General features: G+C 43.6%; 1 protein-coding gene across 5 annotated transcripts in view; it reads right to left on the reverse strand.

Moving 5' to 3' along the window:
- Nucleotides 1-9365, reverse strand: part of MAP3K9 (mitogen-activated protein kinase kinase kinase 9) — a 91884-nt gene that overhangs the window by 31855 nt on the left and 50664 nt on the right. The gene's annotated exons all lie outside the window — the stretch shown is intronic.

A 9365-nucleotide genomic window follows, 5' to 3' on the forward strand; every position in this document is an offset into this window, starting at 1 on the left:
GGGATGGAGCAAGCCTCCCCTCCAAATCCCTCTCCTGGCCCAAGCCATTATTAATATTATTATTTATTAAAATTCTATATCGCCCTTCATCCAAGGACTACAGGGCAGTTTACAATATTAAGCGCATGTGCTTTTTAGGCTCACTTATTTCATTGGGAAACTAAATATTTTCTTAATGTTCTCTCTCATGGAAATCACCTTTAAAAAATGTAGTTCTTCACTCAGAGGCACATTTATTACTGCCGAGTGGAATGCTGTTGTGTGTCATAATCACCCAGCTCTCAGACATTTTCTGCAGTGTGAATGATAGAAACACACTTCTCTTCCTTGTAGCACTTCGTCATTTAGAAAAATGCTTTTGGGGGGCACAGCCCAGCACTCTTACACAGCTCCCTGTGGAGCAGCAGACGGAAACCTATCATGCTAAGTGTTAATAGCAGTCCTGTTTTATGGGCAAGTGTCCCTGTCACATCTTACCATGCAAGTACCTCCTCACAGATATACCAGGTTTTACATCCGACACTATGAAATTGGCCTAAACCGTATTTATAGGCTGGAGGCCAGTCAAAATCCTCATGCTGTTTTTGCATCCTGATGATGAAACAGTATTTTGTAGGTCATGTTTTTCAGTCTTCTGTAAGCTGCGGGCTATTTATTTTTCTTGAGGTTTGTGCAGTGCCTCTTGTTCTGTAGTAGCTCATCTCCACCATCCTGAGAAAACCCCTTAATCCTGATTTTATTTTGTTCTTTGTTAGATTTACAAAAAGAAAAACACACACCAATAAATAAATTTTAGAAACAGAGAAGATTAGAAAGCATTTTTTTGTAATTAAAAAAATCGAGACTCCTTGCACTCCACCCTGCTCCCCTTTTCTTCCCGCCCAGGGTGGCCCTGCCTCAGAGCCAGTGTGTCATGTGGGGTTGAGCCCTGGGGCAGCAGCCTCCTCCTCCTCCTCCTCCTCCTCACCTGCTCTCCAGCAGCTGCTATGAGCTGCCCAAGAGAGGAGGCCAGCAGCAGTGGCCATAGAGAGGGCATGGGATGCTCCTTTGCCACCACCGCTCAGAAGCAGCACCAGCTCATCCTGCTCCCTGAGCTTGGTGGCAACAGCACTCGTAGGAAAAACAAGGACATTGTGGGATCCAATCAGAAGTCAGCATGACTTTCATAATTCCAGGACTGTCCCTTGAAAATCAGGACACTTGGAGGGTATGGTGGCAGTATGGACCTGGGACCTCACTTTTGGTGAGCAAGGTTTGATTTTTCTCTCTTTTTAGCAACACTTATAGCAGAAACTGTGTTAGCTTTGTGAATCAGTGAGCCACGAGGAACATTGTTGCCTTTTCTTCATGTATCAGAGAGCAGAGAGCTGTCAGTGGGAAGTTGAGTCAGTGTGGTGTAGTGGTTAAAGCGTCAGACTAGGACATGAGAGACCAGAGTTCAAATCCCCACTTGGCCAGGAAATTCACTGGGTGACCTTGGGCCAGTTACTGCCTCTCAGCCTAGCCTTCCTCATAGGGTTCTTGTGCAGATAAAATGGGAAGAACTATGTATGCCACCTTGAACTGCTTGGACATAAAAGGTGGGACATTTAAAGCAATAAATAATAATTAAATAAGAGGCAGAAGTGAGTGGCAGGCTGGATGGAGGCCGAAATCCCTTCAGGATTCCACACAACTTCAGACTTTTCCTGGTCTGGAGCCAGCCATTGGTTTCCTCATTCCAGCTTTAGGGGAAAAGAGAGACCTCTCAGCAGTAATCTTCTTTTACCATTTCCATAATTGCATGAAATCAACTGGTTTATAACCATATGTGATTGAGGCCTTGGTTGTCACATTAATTTGCAGTGCATTATTAAGGCCATTATGGGGGGCGGTCTTTATATCATGCCTTCTTGCATCCCCGTGTGATAAATAATATGCCTCCATGGGTTGTTTTTTTAAGCATGCCAGAATCCATTTCAGTTTTCAGAGTTTCCCCTTGACACGGTGAAGACACACAAGAGTGCCTTCAAGTATAATATTGACTACACAAACCTGATACAGTGAAACACACATGCAGCAACTCCTCCCACCCTTAAAAATGGGGGGGGGGAGTCACAGGTGATGTTTGGTGAAATTGCTACAGCCGTTGGACAGCTTTTTCACCATACATATGCTTGCGTTTGAAGAGACCAAAGACATACAGAGAAAGAGGCAACCCATTGCCAAGACAGAGTAGAACAAAACATGATCGGAACGGGCCCTGAGTGAAGGCAACGTAGATGCACAAACAGAGACTGGCTCCCCTTGCCTATCCATTAAAAACAACCATACTCAAGTTGCACAGAGACTTCTAACTGTTATCAGATGGAATTGCCCTTTAAAAGTTTCTAAATGGCTACCTTCATAAAGTTCTTAGCTTGACTTCATTCACTTGCTCAGAAGGATGCCCAGCTGAACAAAGATCCAGGTCTTGACAAGCCTTCCAAAGAAAAGAAGTGAACTACAGGAAAGTTACTCGCTTTGAAGTGGAAGATGATTGCGTGACTTGATGCTTTTTCTATTAATATTTACCGTAGGTGGAAATGAAAGAACACCTGCAGATGTAATGATACCACTCACTTCACATTTGCGATTGGGCAGGCATAAATTTCTGTCAACCATTATATATGTGTGGGTGGCTGCTTGGCTCTGTGTGTGTGCGTGTGTGTGTGCACACGCATTCAAGCACACAGGTTTTCATTTTGTTTAAGCCACAACAAATGGAGAAGACTCAAGTGAAAAATTAGTTTGATGAGAAAAGTAACAGGGTGCGTCAAAGACAGAGCATGAGAGGAATAAGAACTTGATTGGCACTAAGGACGTGGCCCATGCAGAAAAGAATACCCAACCCTTTCCATGTATTTAAATCTGGCAATTGCAGGAGTGCTTGACTAGTCTTAAAACGAAGGTGCATGTGGGGTCAATTTTACAATGCGCATGTTTGTGCTCTGCTGTCCACACATGAGTGCTTTCAGTTTTATGTGTTCAAAATAGTGGATTAACAGTGGACGGTGCTTTAATTTTTGGTGTGTGTGTTCATGCTGTGCATTGTTGTCCCCTCCCCGCAGTGCTTCTCCAACTTCTGTGAGTTCCCAAAACCTGAGGTCAGTTGTGAGCATGCACATGGGTATCTGTTTACCTGTGTGTGTGTGCACACCTTTTGAAATTAAAAAAGAATGTATCTGGAATTGTGCAACAACAAACTTCCACCAAAGCCAATGTAGACAAAATAGTCATTCCTTCAAAATAAAAAAATAATGAATATACATTTTTTGATCTACCGGATCAGTTCAAAAGAGCAGGTTAAGATAATAATAATAATAAAAAGTGTATGTTCTACCCAGCCACACCAGCAGCCCACCCAGAAGTGCCTTGCAAGGGCAAAGAATAGCCAGACAGGTGGGGGCCTGGGCACCTCTGATCCACAAGGGAGAGAAAAGGGGAGGTCCTGCTTTGTCTTGGGCTTCTGCAGATTGACTAATTGAAAACTGCTCAAATTTCTGAAGGCTGTATAATCATCCCCCGCTGCCCCACACTCCATTCATGTGCTGCACTTGCCTTTTTGCATGCAGGAAGCAATTTTTATTTTTTAAATACAGCTGTTTTGTGCTAGAGCAAGTTTAAAAAAGCTGTTTTAATTCATTTATTTTTTAATCCACAAATGCAGCATCCTTTCCACTGGGGTGATGGGAGCAAGGAGTGTGGCAGTAGACTGCACCCGGCGAAACGTCACCACACACATCAATGAAGCCCCTGGCCAAACAAGGCGTGTCAGTGCCTCCACAGCTGGGCAACATGCAATTTTATATTGGATTCACTTCTCTGATTGGATTGTCTCTGGATCAGGAAGATCCAGATTGAACAAGGGGAAAGTGCAGGCTGCCCTTTGGGTCAGGGGGATGTTCATGTGGGTGGCACTAAAAAAATGAGGCACAAGTAGCTTCAAATCCACATTAAACTCCCATGTGGATGATGTAGGAATAGTCAAGCCTGGATTAGACAAGAGGCCAATGCAGCTAAGAAGGGAATTTGGAAGGTACACCAAGGGCAGACTTTGGTAATATGGTGCCTTGAGTGAGGACATTTGATTGCCCCGCCCTAAATAGTTTTTTTTTACATGCCCTCGTCCCTCTCGCCTTCCATCCTGTGCCCCTTTCTCAGCACCTCCTCAGCTGGGCACCCTGTGCAGGGGAACTGCCTGCCCCACCCTCAATCCAGCACTGGGTGCATCATCACCATTTGGGCCTTGGAGAAATGAAGATTGTTATGCATTACAATGTGATAGACTCTCTCTAATTTTTAAAACAACGGAAGCTTTCTTCATATGTTACTAGCCTGAAGGAACACAGACAACAGAGGGCTGTGGAGCTGCACATTTAGACTCGGCCCTGAGGTTGAGTGGCTCCTTCCAGCCCATCACATGCTGAGAGATAACCTCTGCAGCCAAAGAAGTAGGTGTACAGTGGTACCTCGCAAGACGAATGCCTCAGAAGACGAAAAACTCACAAGACGAAAGAGTTTTTCGTTTTTTGAGCTGCTTTGCAAGACGATTTTCCCTATGGGCTTGCTTTGCAAGACGAAAATGTCTTGCGAGTTTGTTTCCTTTTTTCTTAAAGCCGCTTGAAGAGGTGCAGTTGCGACGGACCGTGCTTCGCAAGACGAAAAACCACGCAAGACGAAAAGACTCACGGAACGAATTAATTTCGTCTTGCGAGGCACCACTGTATTATATAAGCAACCTTTCTAATAATAATTCCCCCCAAGTCAAAGTGTGAAAAAGTGATAATAAAAAAATAGATGAAAACCTCCATCAACATTAATATTATGAAACAGGGAACAATAATAAAAAGTGGTGAAAATGCAATAACGTCATTTCAATTTAGCCAGTCAGTTTAGCGTAAAATTTGAAGAGCCGTGAGGAAAACATAATACAAGCCTGACTTTAGTGATGGTGGGTGCACATTGGGACTGGTAGGGTGGAAAGCAAGGAGATCAACAGCCAGAGCCAATGACAGGCAGAGCCAACTCATTCTGGTTTTGTTCCCATCCTCTTCGCTGCTGAGATTTACAAGTGCAACACTGAGACTAAGAGGGAAACTGTCAGGCAGCTCCACCTCCTGGGCTGGTTGTAAGAAGGCAGGCCAGGAGGGGCTGACTTGAAGGCAGACAGAGATTGATGGGGCAGTGTCTCACGGACACTGATGGACCAGCCTCAACTGCCTAACCTACTCTCTTCCTTAAAGCACTGCAAAACAGAACTATTTTCAAGACACATGTATCTCCTTAGGAAGAGAATTCTGTAACTGCCCAAAATCTTTTCTGCCTGGCAACCTAACCATCCCCTCCGTGGCTGTTCTTTATATCTGGGCAGGTTCATATGGGCACAGACAATTCTTTGAGTAGCTTGGCCCCAAATTGTTCAGGGCTTGAAAAATGACAAGATGGAGGGCTTCACAGCAGTAAAAGGGTCTTGCTTCTTCCACAGCCACAGCCTTGGATCCCAGCAGAAATCAAGCATGGGTCTCTCTCTGCCTTGCCATCCTCCCGCTCTCTCATCTAGCTTCTAGCTCAACTCTCAACTCTCTGGCCATTTGTATTTCTAACCAGCAGACAGTGAGGGAGGGAGGGAGGGAGGCACTTCCTTTGTTCCCTAAGGATCCTCACTTAGGGGGCGATTAACAGGCTGGCCTGGCTATTCCAAGAATTAGAAGGTGGGCCCAAGCATTATAAGGGTCTGGGCCTACCCCCCTCCAAACTCATAACAATACAAGGGGCGGGGCAGTTTCCATGGATGATTCAAGTTTCTCTCCTTTTCTGTTACTTGATAGAGATGATAATGTGTCCTTAGCAGTGGTATAACCTTGCTTCAGCCAACTTCAGACTTCTCTGTTAGCTATTTTCTGCTCTGAACAACTTCTTATTTATAAATCCATGCATTCTCAGCAACCCCTACTCGAATGTTGGCATTAAGCACGCAGTTTAAATGCATTGTAATTGCTGACAGAACTTTTAATGTTCGGCTTACCCAGAAGGAAACATATGGACAAATGTCTCTCCCGATTTTGCTTAGCAAAGGCAGCTGGGGATTTGAAGCTGGAGGTAGATGCTGATCACAAAGGGTTTTTCCCCCTCCTCCCCCATGCCATCTTTCAAGCAACAATGGCTCACAAGGGTAACTGATTTGTCAGCCATTTTCATTCCTTTCTAGGTTTTGACAACCTGAGACAGACAGCTTGGAACGAACTTGGGGAGAGTCAGCTTCCTGGGCAAATTGTAGGAGTCAGCTTGTCAGCTTGTTCAGAGAACCTTGCAGCAATCATACAGAGCCATTTTGCAGCATTGCATTAATCAGTAAAAACTATTCCTGGGGTGTTTTGAAGTGTAACAACTGCTATAGGAAGAAGGCTAACTACTTCCTTAAAGTTTATCTTGCCAAAGGAAGAAAAAGAGCATTTTATTTGGTGTGTTTTCACAACACCATAGCTCTAGGAAAAGGGAACAAAATCAGGACTTTGTCTTTGTCTCTCTCGCCCAAACCTTTGAGCAAAGATGGGCTCCTGGGAAGCAGCTCCCTCGTGTATTTGGCTGCCTGGAGAGATGTCAGCATGGCTCAGTTTTTCCATGGGATGATGACGGCGTACAATAAGAATCATAGTAAAACAGCAGAACTTTTTGTGACACAAATGGCACAAAGTAGGCTTTGTATCTTGGTAGCGCTCCTTTCAGGCGACAGAAAGCAGAAGAGAGACATTTGAAAATCAAGGGGCCATTGCAGCCAATGCACACTTATATTACAGGCATAGGAAATGCAAAGACCACACTGGAGTGTCACATGAAGCGAAACCTGCAGTCTCCGCTGCTGGCAGATACATTTCAGCATAATGTTGTGAGTTTGGGGTAGGGTAGGTTGGATGCCTGAGTCCCTTCTAATTCCTAGAGCCAACATGGATTCCAATTGCTGGACTAGCCAGACAAGTTTTGTGGAAATGGCCTCAATATGGGTCATTAAAGCAACAAAGAAAGTGGCTCTGTGCCAGAGTTCAAAGTGGTTGGCCCCCTTCCCTCAACTGTCTGTCAGAAAGACAAAAGCCAGAACTGAGGTGTGTGAGCTAGAAGCAGGAAGCAGGCTGCGAGCCCCTCCATCATAGACTCAGGTTGTATGTGTGTGTAAATAAACCATACATTATAAAAACACAACAATCTATGCTGTTCCTCATTATGAGGAAACCAAATTCTGGGAACCCCTGGAATCTCACACCACTCAGAGATTGGGGTGGCATGCAACAATTACAAGTGAAAACAATCCCCCCCCCCCCGATTTTATTTTGTATTCATATTCTTTGCCACTGTATTGTATTTCATTTAAGCTGTAAGCAGTTCTGGGTGCTCCATGAGTAGAAAAGGAATCACAGAATAACTTTGCAAATTCTCTTATTTGCTCATTTAATACCATTAGCGTAATTCATGCAAAATGTAAAATTAAGATTTTCTTGGGAGAATGTTTATTCAATTTTGGGTCCCCCTACAAATTGGAAGTTTGGTTACAGCACCATCTAAGCCACAAACTCATGAGAGAGTTCCATTGCTTGAAAGTTACTCTATTTCAGACTGCCAGTATAGTTCCTCCTTTCCTTCTAGCAGACAACTGACAATCTCACTAAGTGGGGAAAGAACAAGTGGGCTTTTAACAGCAGATAGTATTTCTGTGCTAACATCAGCAGATATGATTTAGCTCTCAGAACAGGGAGATATTGCTATTTCTCAGGAGCCCCTGTCCCGGGAATATAATTAGAAGACTTTCTTAATTGGACTGTGAAGATGAGTTCTGTATTTCTTTTTGCTTGTTCAGCTTATTGTATGGTCGATCAAGACATTAACTTTAAGAAGGGATTGCAGACTTTAAAGAGGCAAAAGCAACTGTCAGCTCAATGTGCCTTGTCGGAATCTGAACAGCTATGATTTCACAAGGCTGAGGAATCCCTCTGTCCTCTATTTAGAAACATATCATGGGAAATATTCAAAAGAAGAAAGATGATTAATCTCCAGGGGTGGCTGTGCAGTGGATGAATATTAACATCATAAACTCTGCCTGGACTGCTTGACTACTCTGTATTCACAAAGGCTTTTGTTTCTGCAGTTTCCAAAATGAAGACAACACATTAACTAGAGTTAAGATGAAACACTCAAGTGACATAGAAGCCACACCTGCAGGAACAAGAAATATAAATGGGTAAGGGCATCTGAGCCAATCCCTACAGTTGGAGTGGCTTTAGATCAGATGTGGTTCATGTGTTGTCCCCCAGATGTTGGTGGGACTCCAGCTCTCATCGGCCCCAGGCATTATTGCAAATTTGTATTATGATGTTTTGAATGTTTGTTGTAAGCCACTTTGGGCACAGCTGATGGTGGAAAAGTGGCATATAAGTAATCTTAATCAATCAATCAATCAATCAATCAATCAAATCATCAGGAGTGATGATGAGAGAGGTAGCCCACAGAAAACTTTTGGACCCTTAACTGAAGCTGTCATATCACTGTCCTGTCAACACAGGTGGCAAGATTGACACGTTGTGCACATTTTTTATATGTTCACACAACACAGACTAAATCAGAATGCCTCAGTTATGAGATATCTGGGAATCTTTTATCTCCATTCCAATTGAATTGCTGAGAAAACTGCAATGATTTCCACAAAATCCTTTGAGCATGCTGGTAGCCACCTATTCCATGGCATTTGCTTTATTTTGTATACTTAGTCAGGGTAGTTAAGAGAAATGAAAGGGGGAAAGATCAGTCCAAATGTTCCACTGCATTCTTACAGAGAGAATGGAATCCTAATCTTCATTAGACGTGGTAAATACAAAACAAAACCTAGGGAGTTTGGTGCAAAATGATATGAGCTTGTGCATATAGCACAATTGAATTACTTGTCCCTGCTATTCTACCAGAGCTTTTCCCAAAGATGCTGCATTTGTTTCAGCAGATGTGTGAAATCCCAAAACGTATTACACAAACAGTCCAGAAAAACTAAAAACTAAAAACATAAAGGTCTTTGTTGCCACTTTGCAAACAGTACAAGACTCTGAAAATGGGCTCTTGGATCATTGCATATACAGACTTTTTCAATATGGCATCACCTACAAGGTCCACTGGGAATGGCGGCCCATGAGAGCTCCTGATCAGAATTCCCTTGGACAGGGGATCTCTGCCTCCAGCTGGGCTTGCTTTTGGCACTTCATTTAGCATCAAATGCAAGACCTGCCCCAGATTCTTATTTTTACAGTAAGGGCTGGAATGGGAGACTTGGGAGTGCATGCTCAGTGTGCTCCCAATTCTTCCTTTGA

Source organism: Podarcis filfolensis (genome assembly GCF_964270895.1).
Source record: "Podarcis filfolensis genome assembly, chromosome: 1".
NCBI classification, from domain to species: domain Eukaryota; kingdom Metazoa; phylum Chordata; class Lepidosauria; order Squamata; family Lacertidae; genus Podarcis; species Podarcis filfolensis.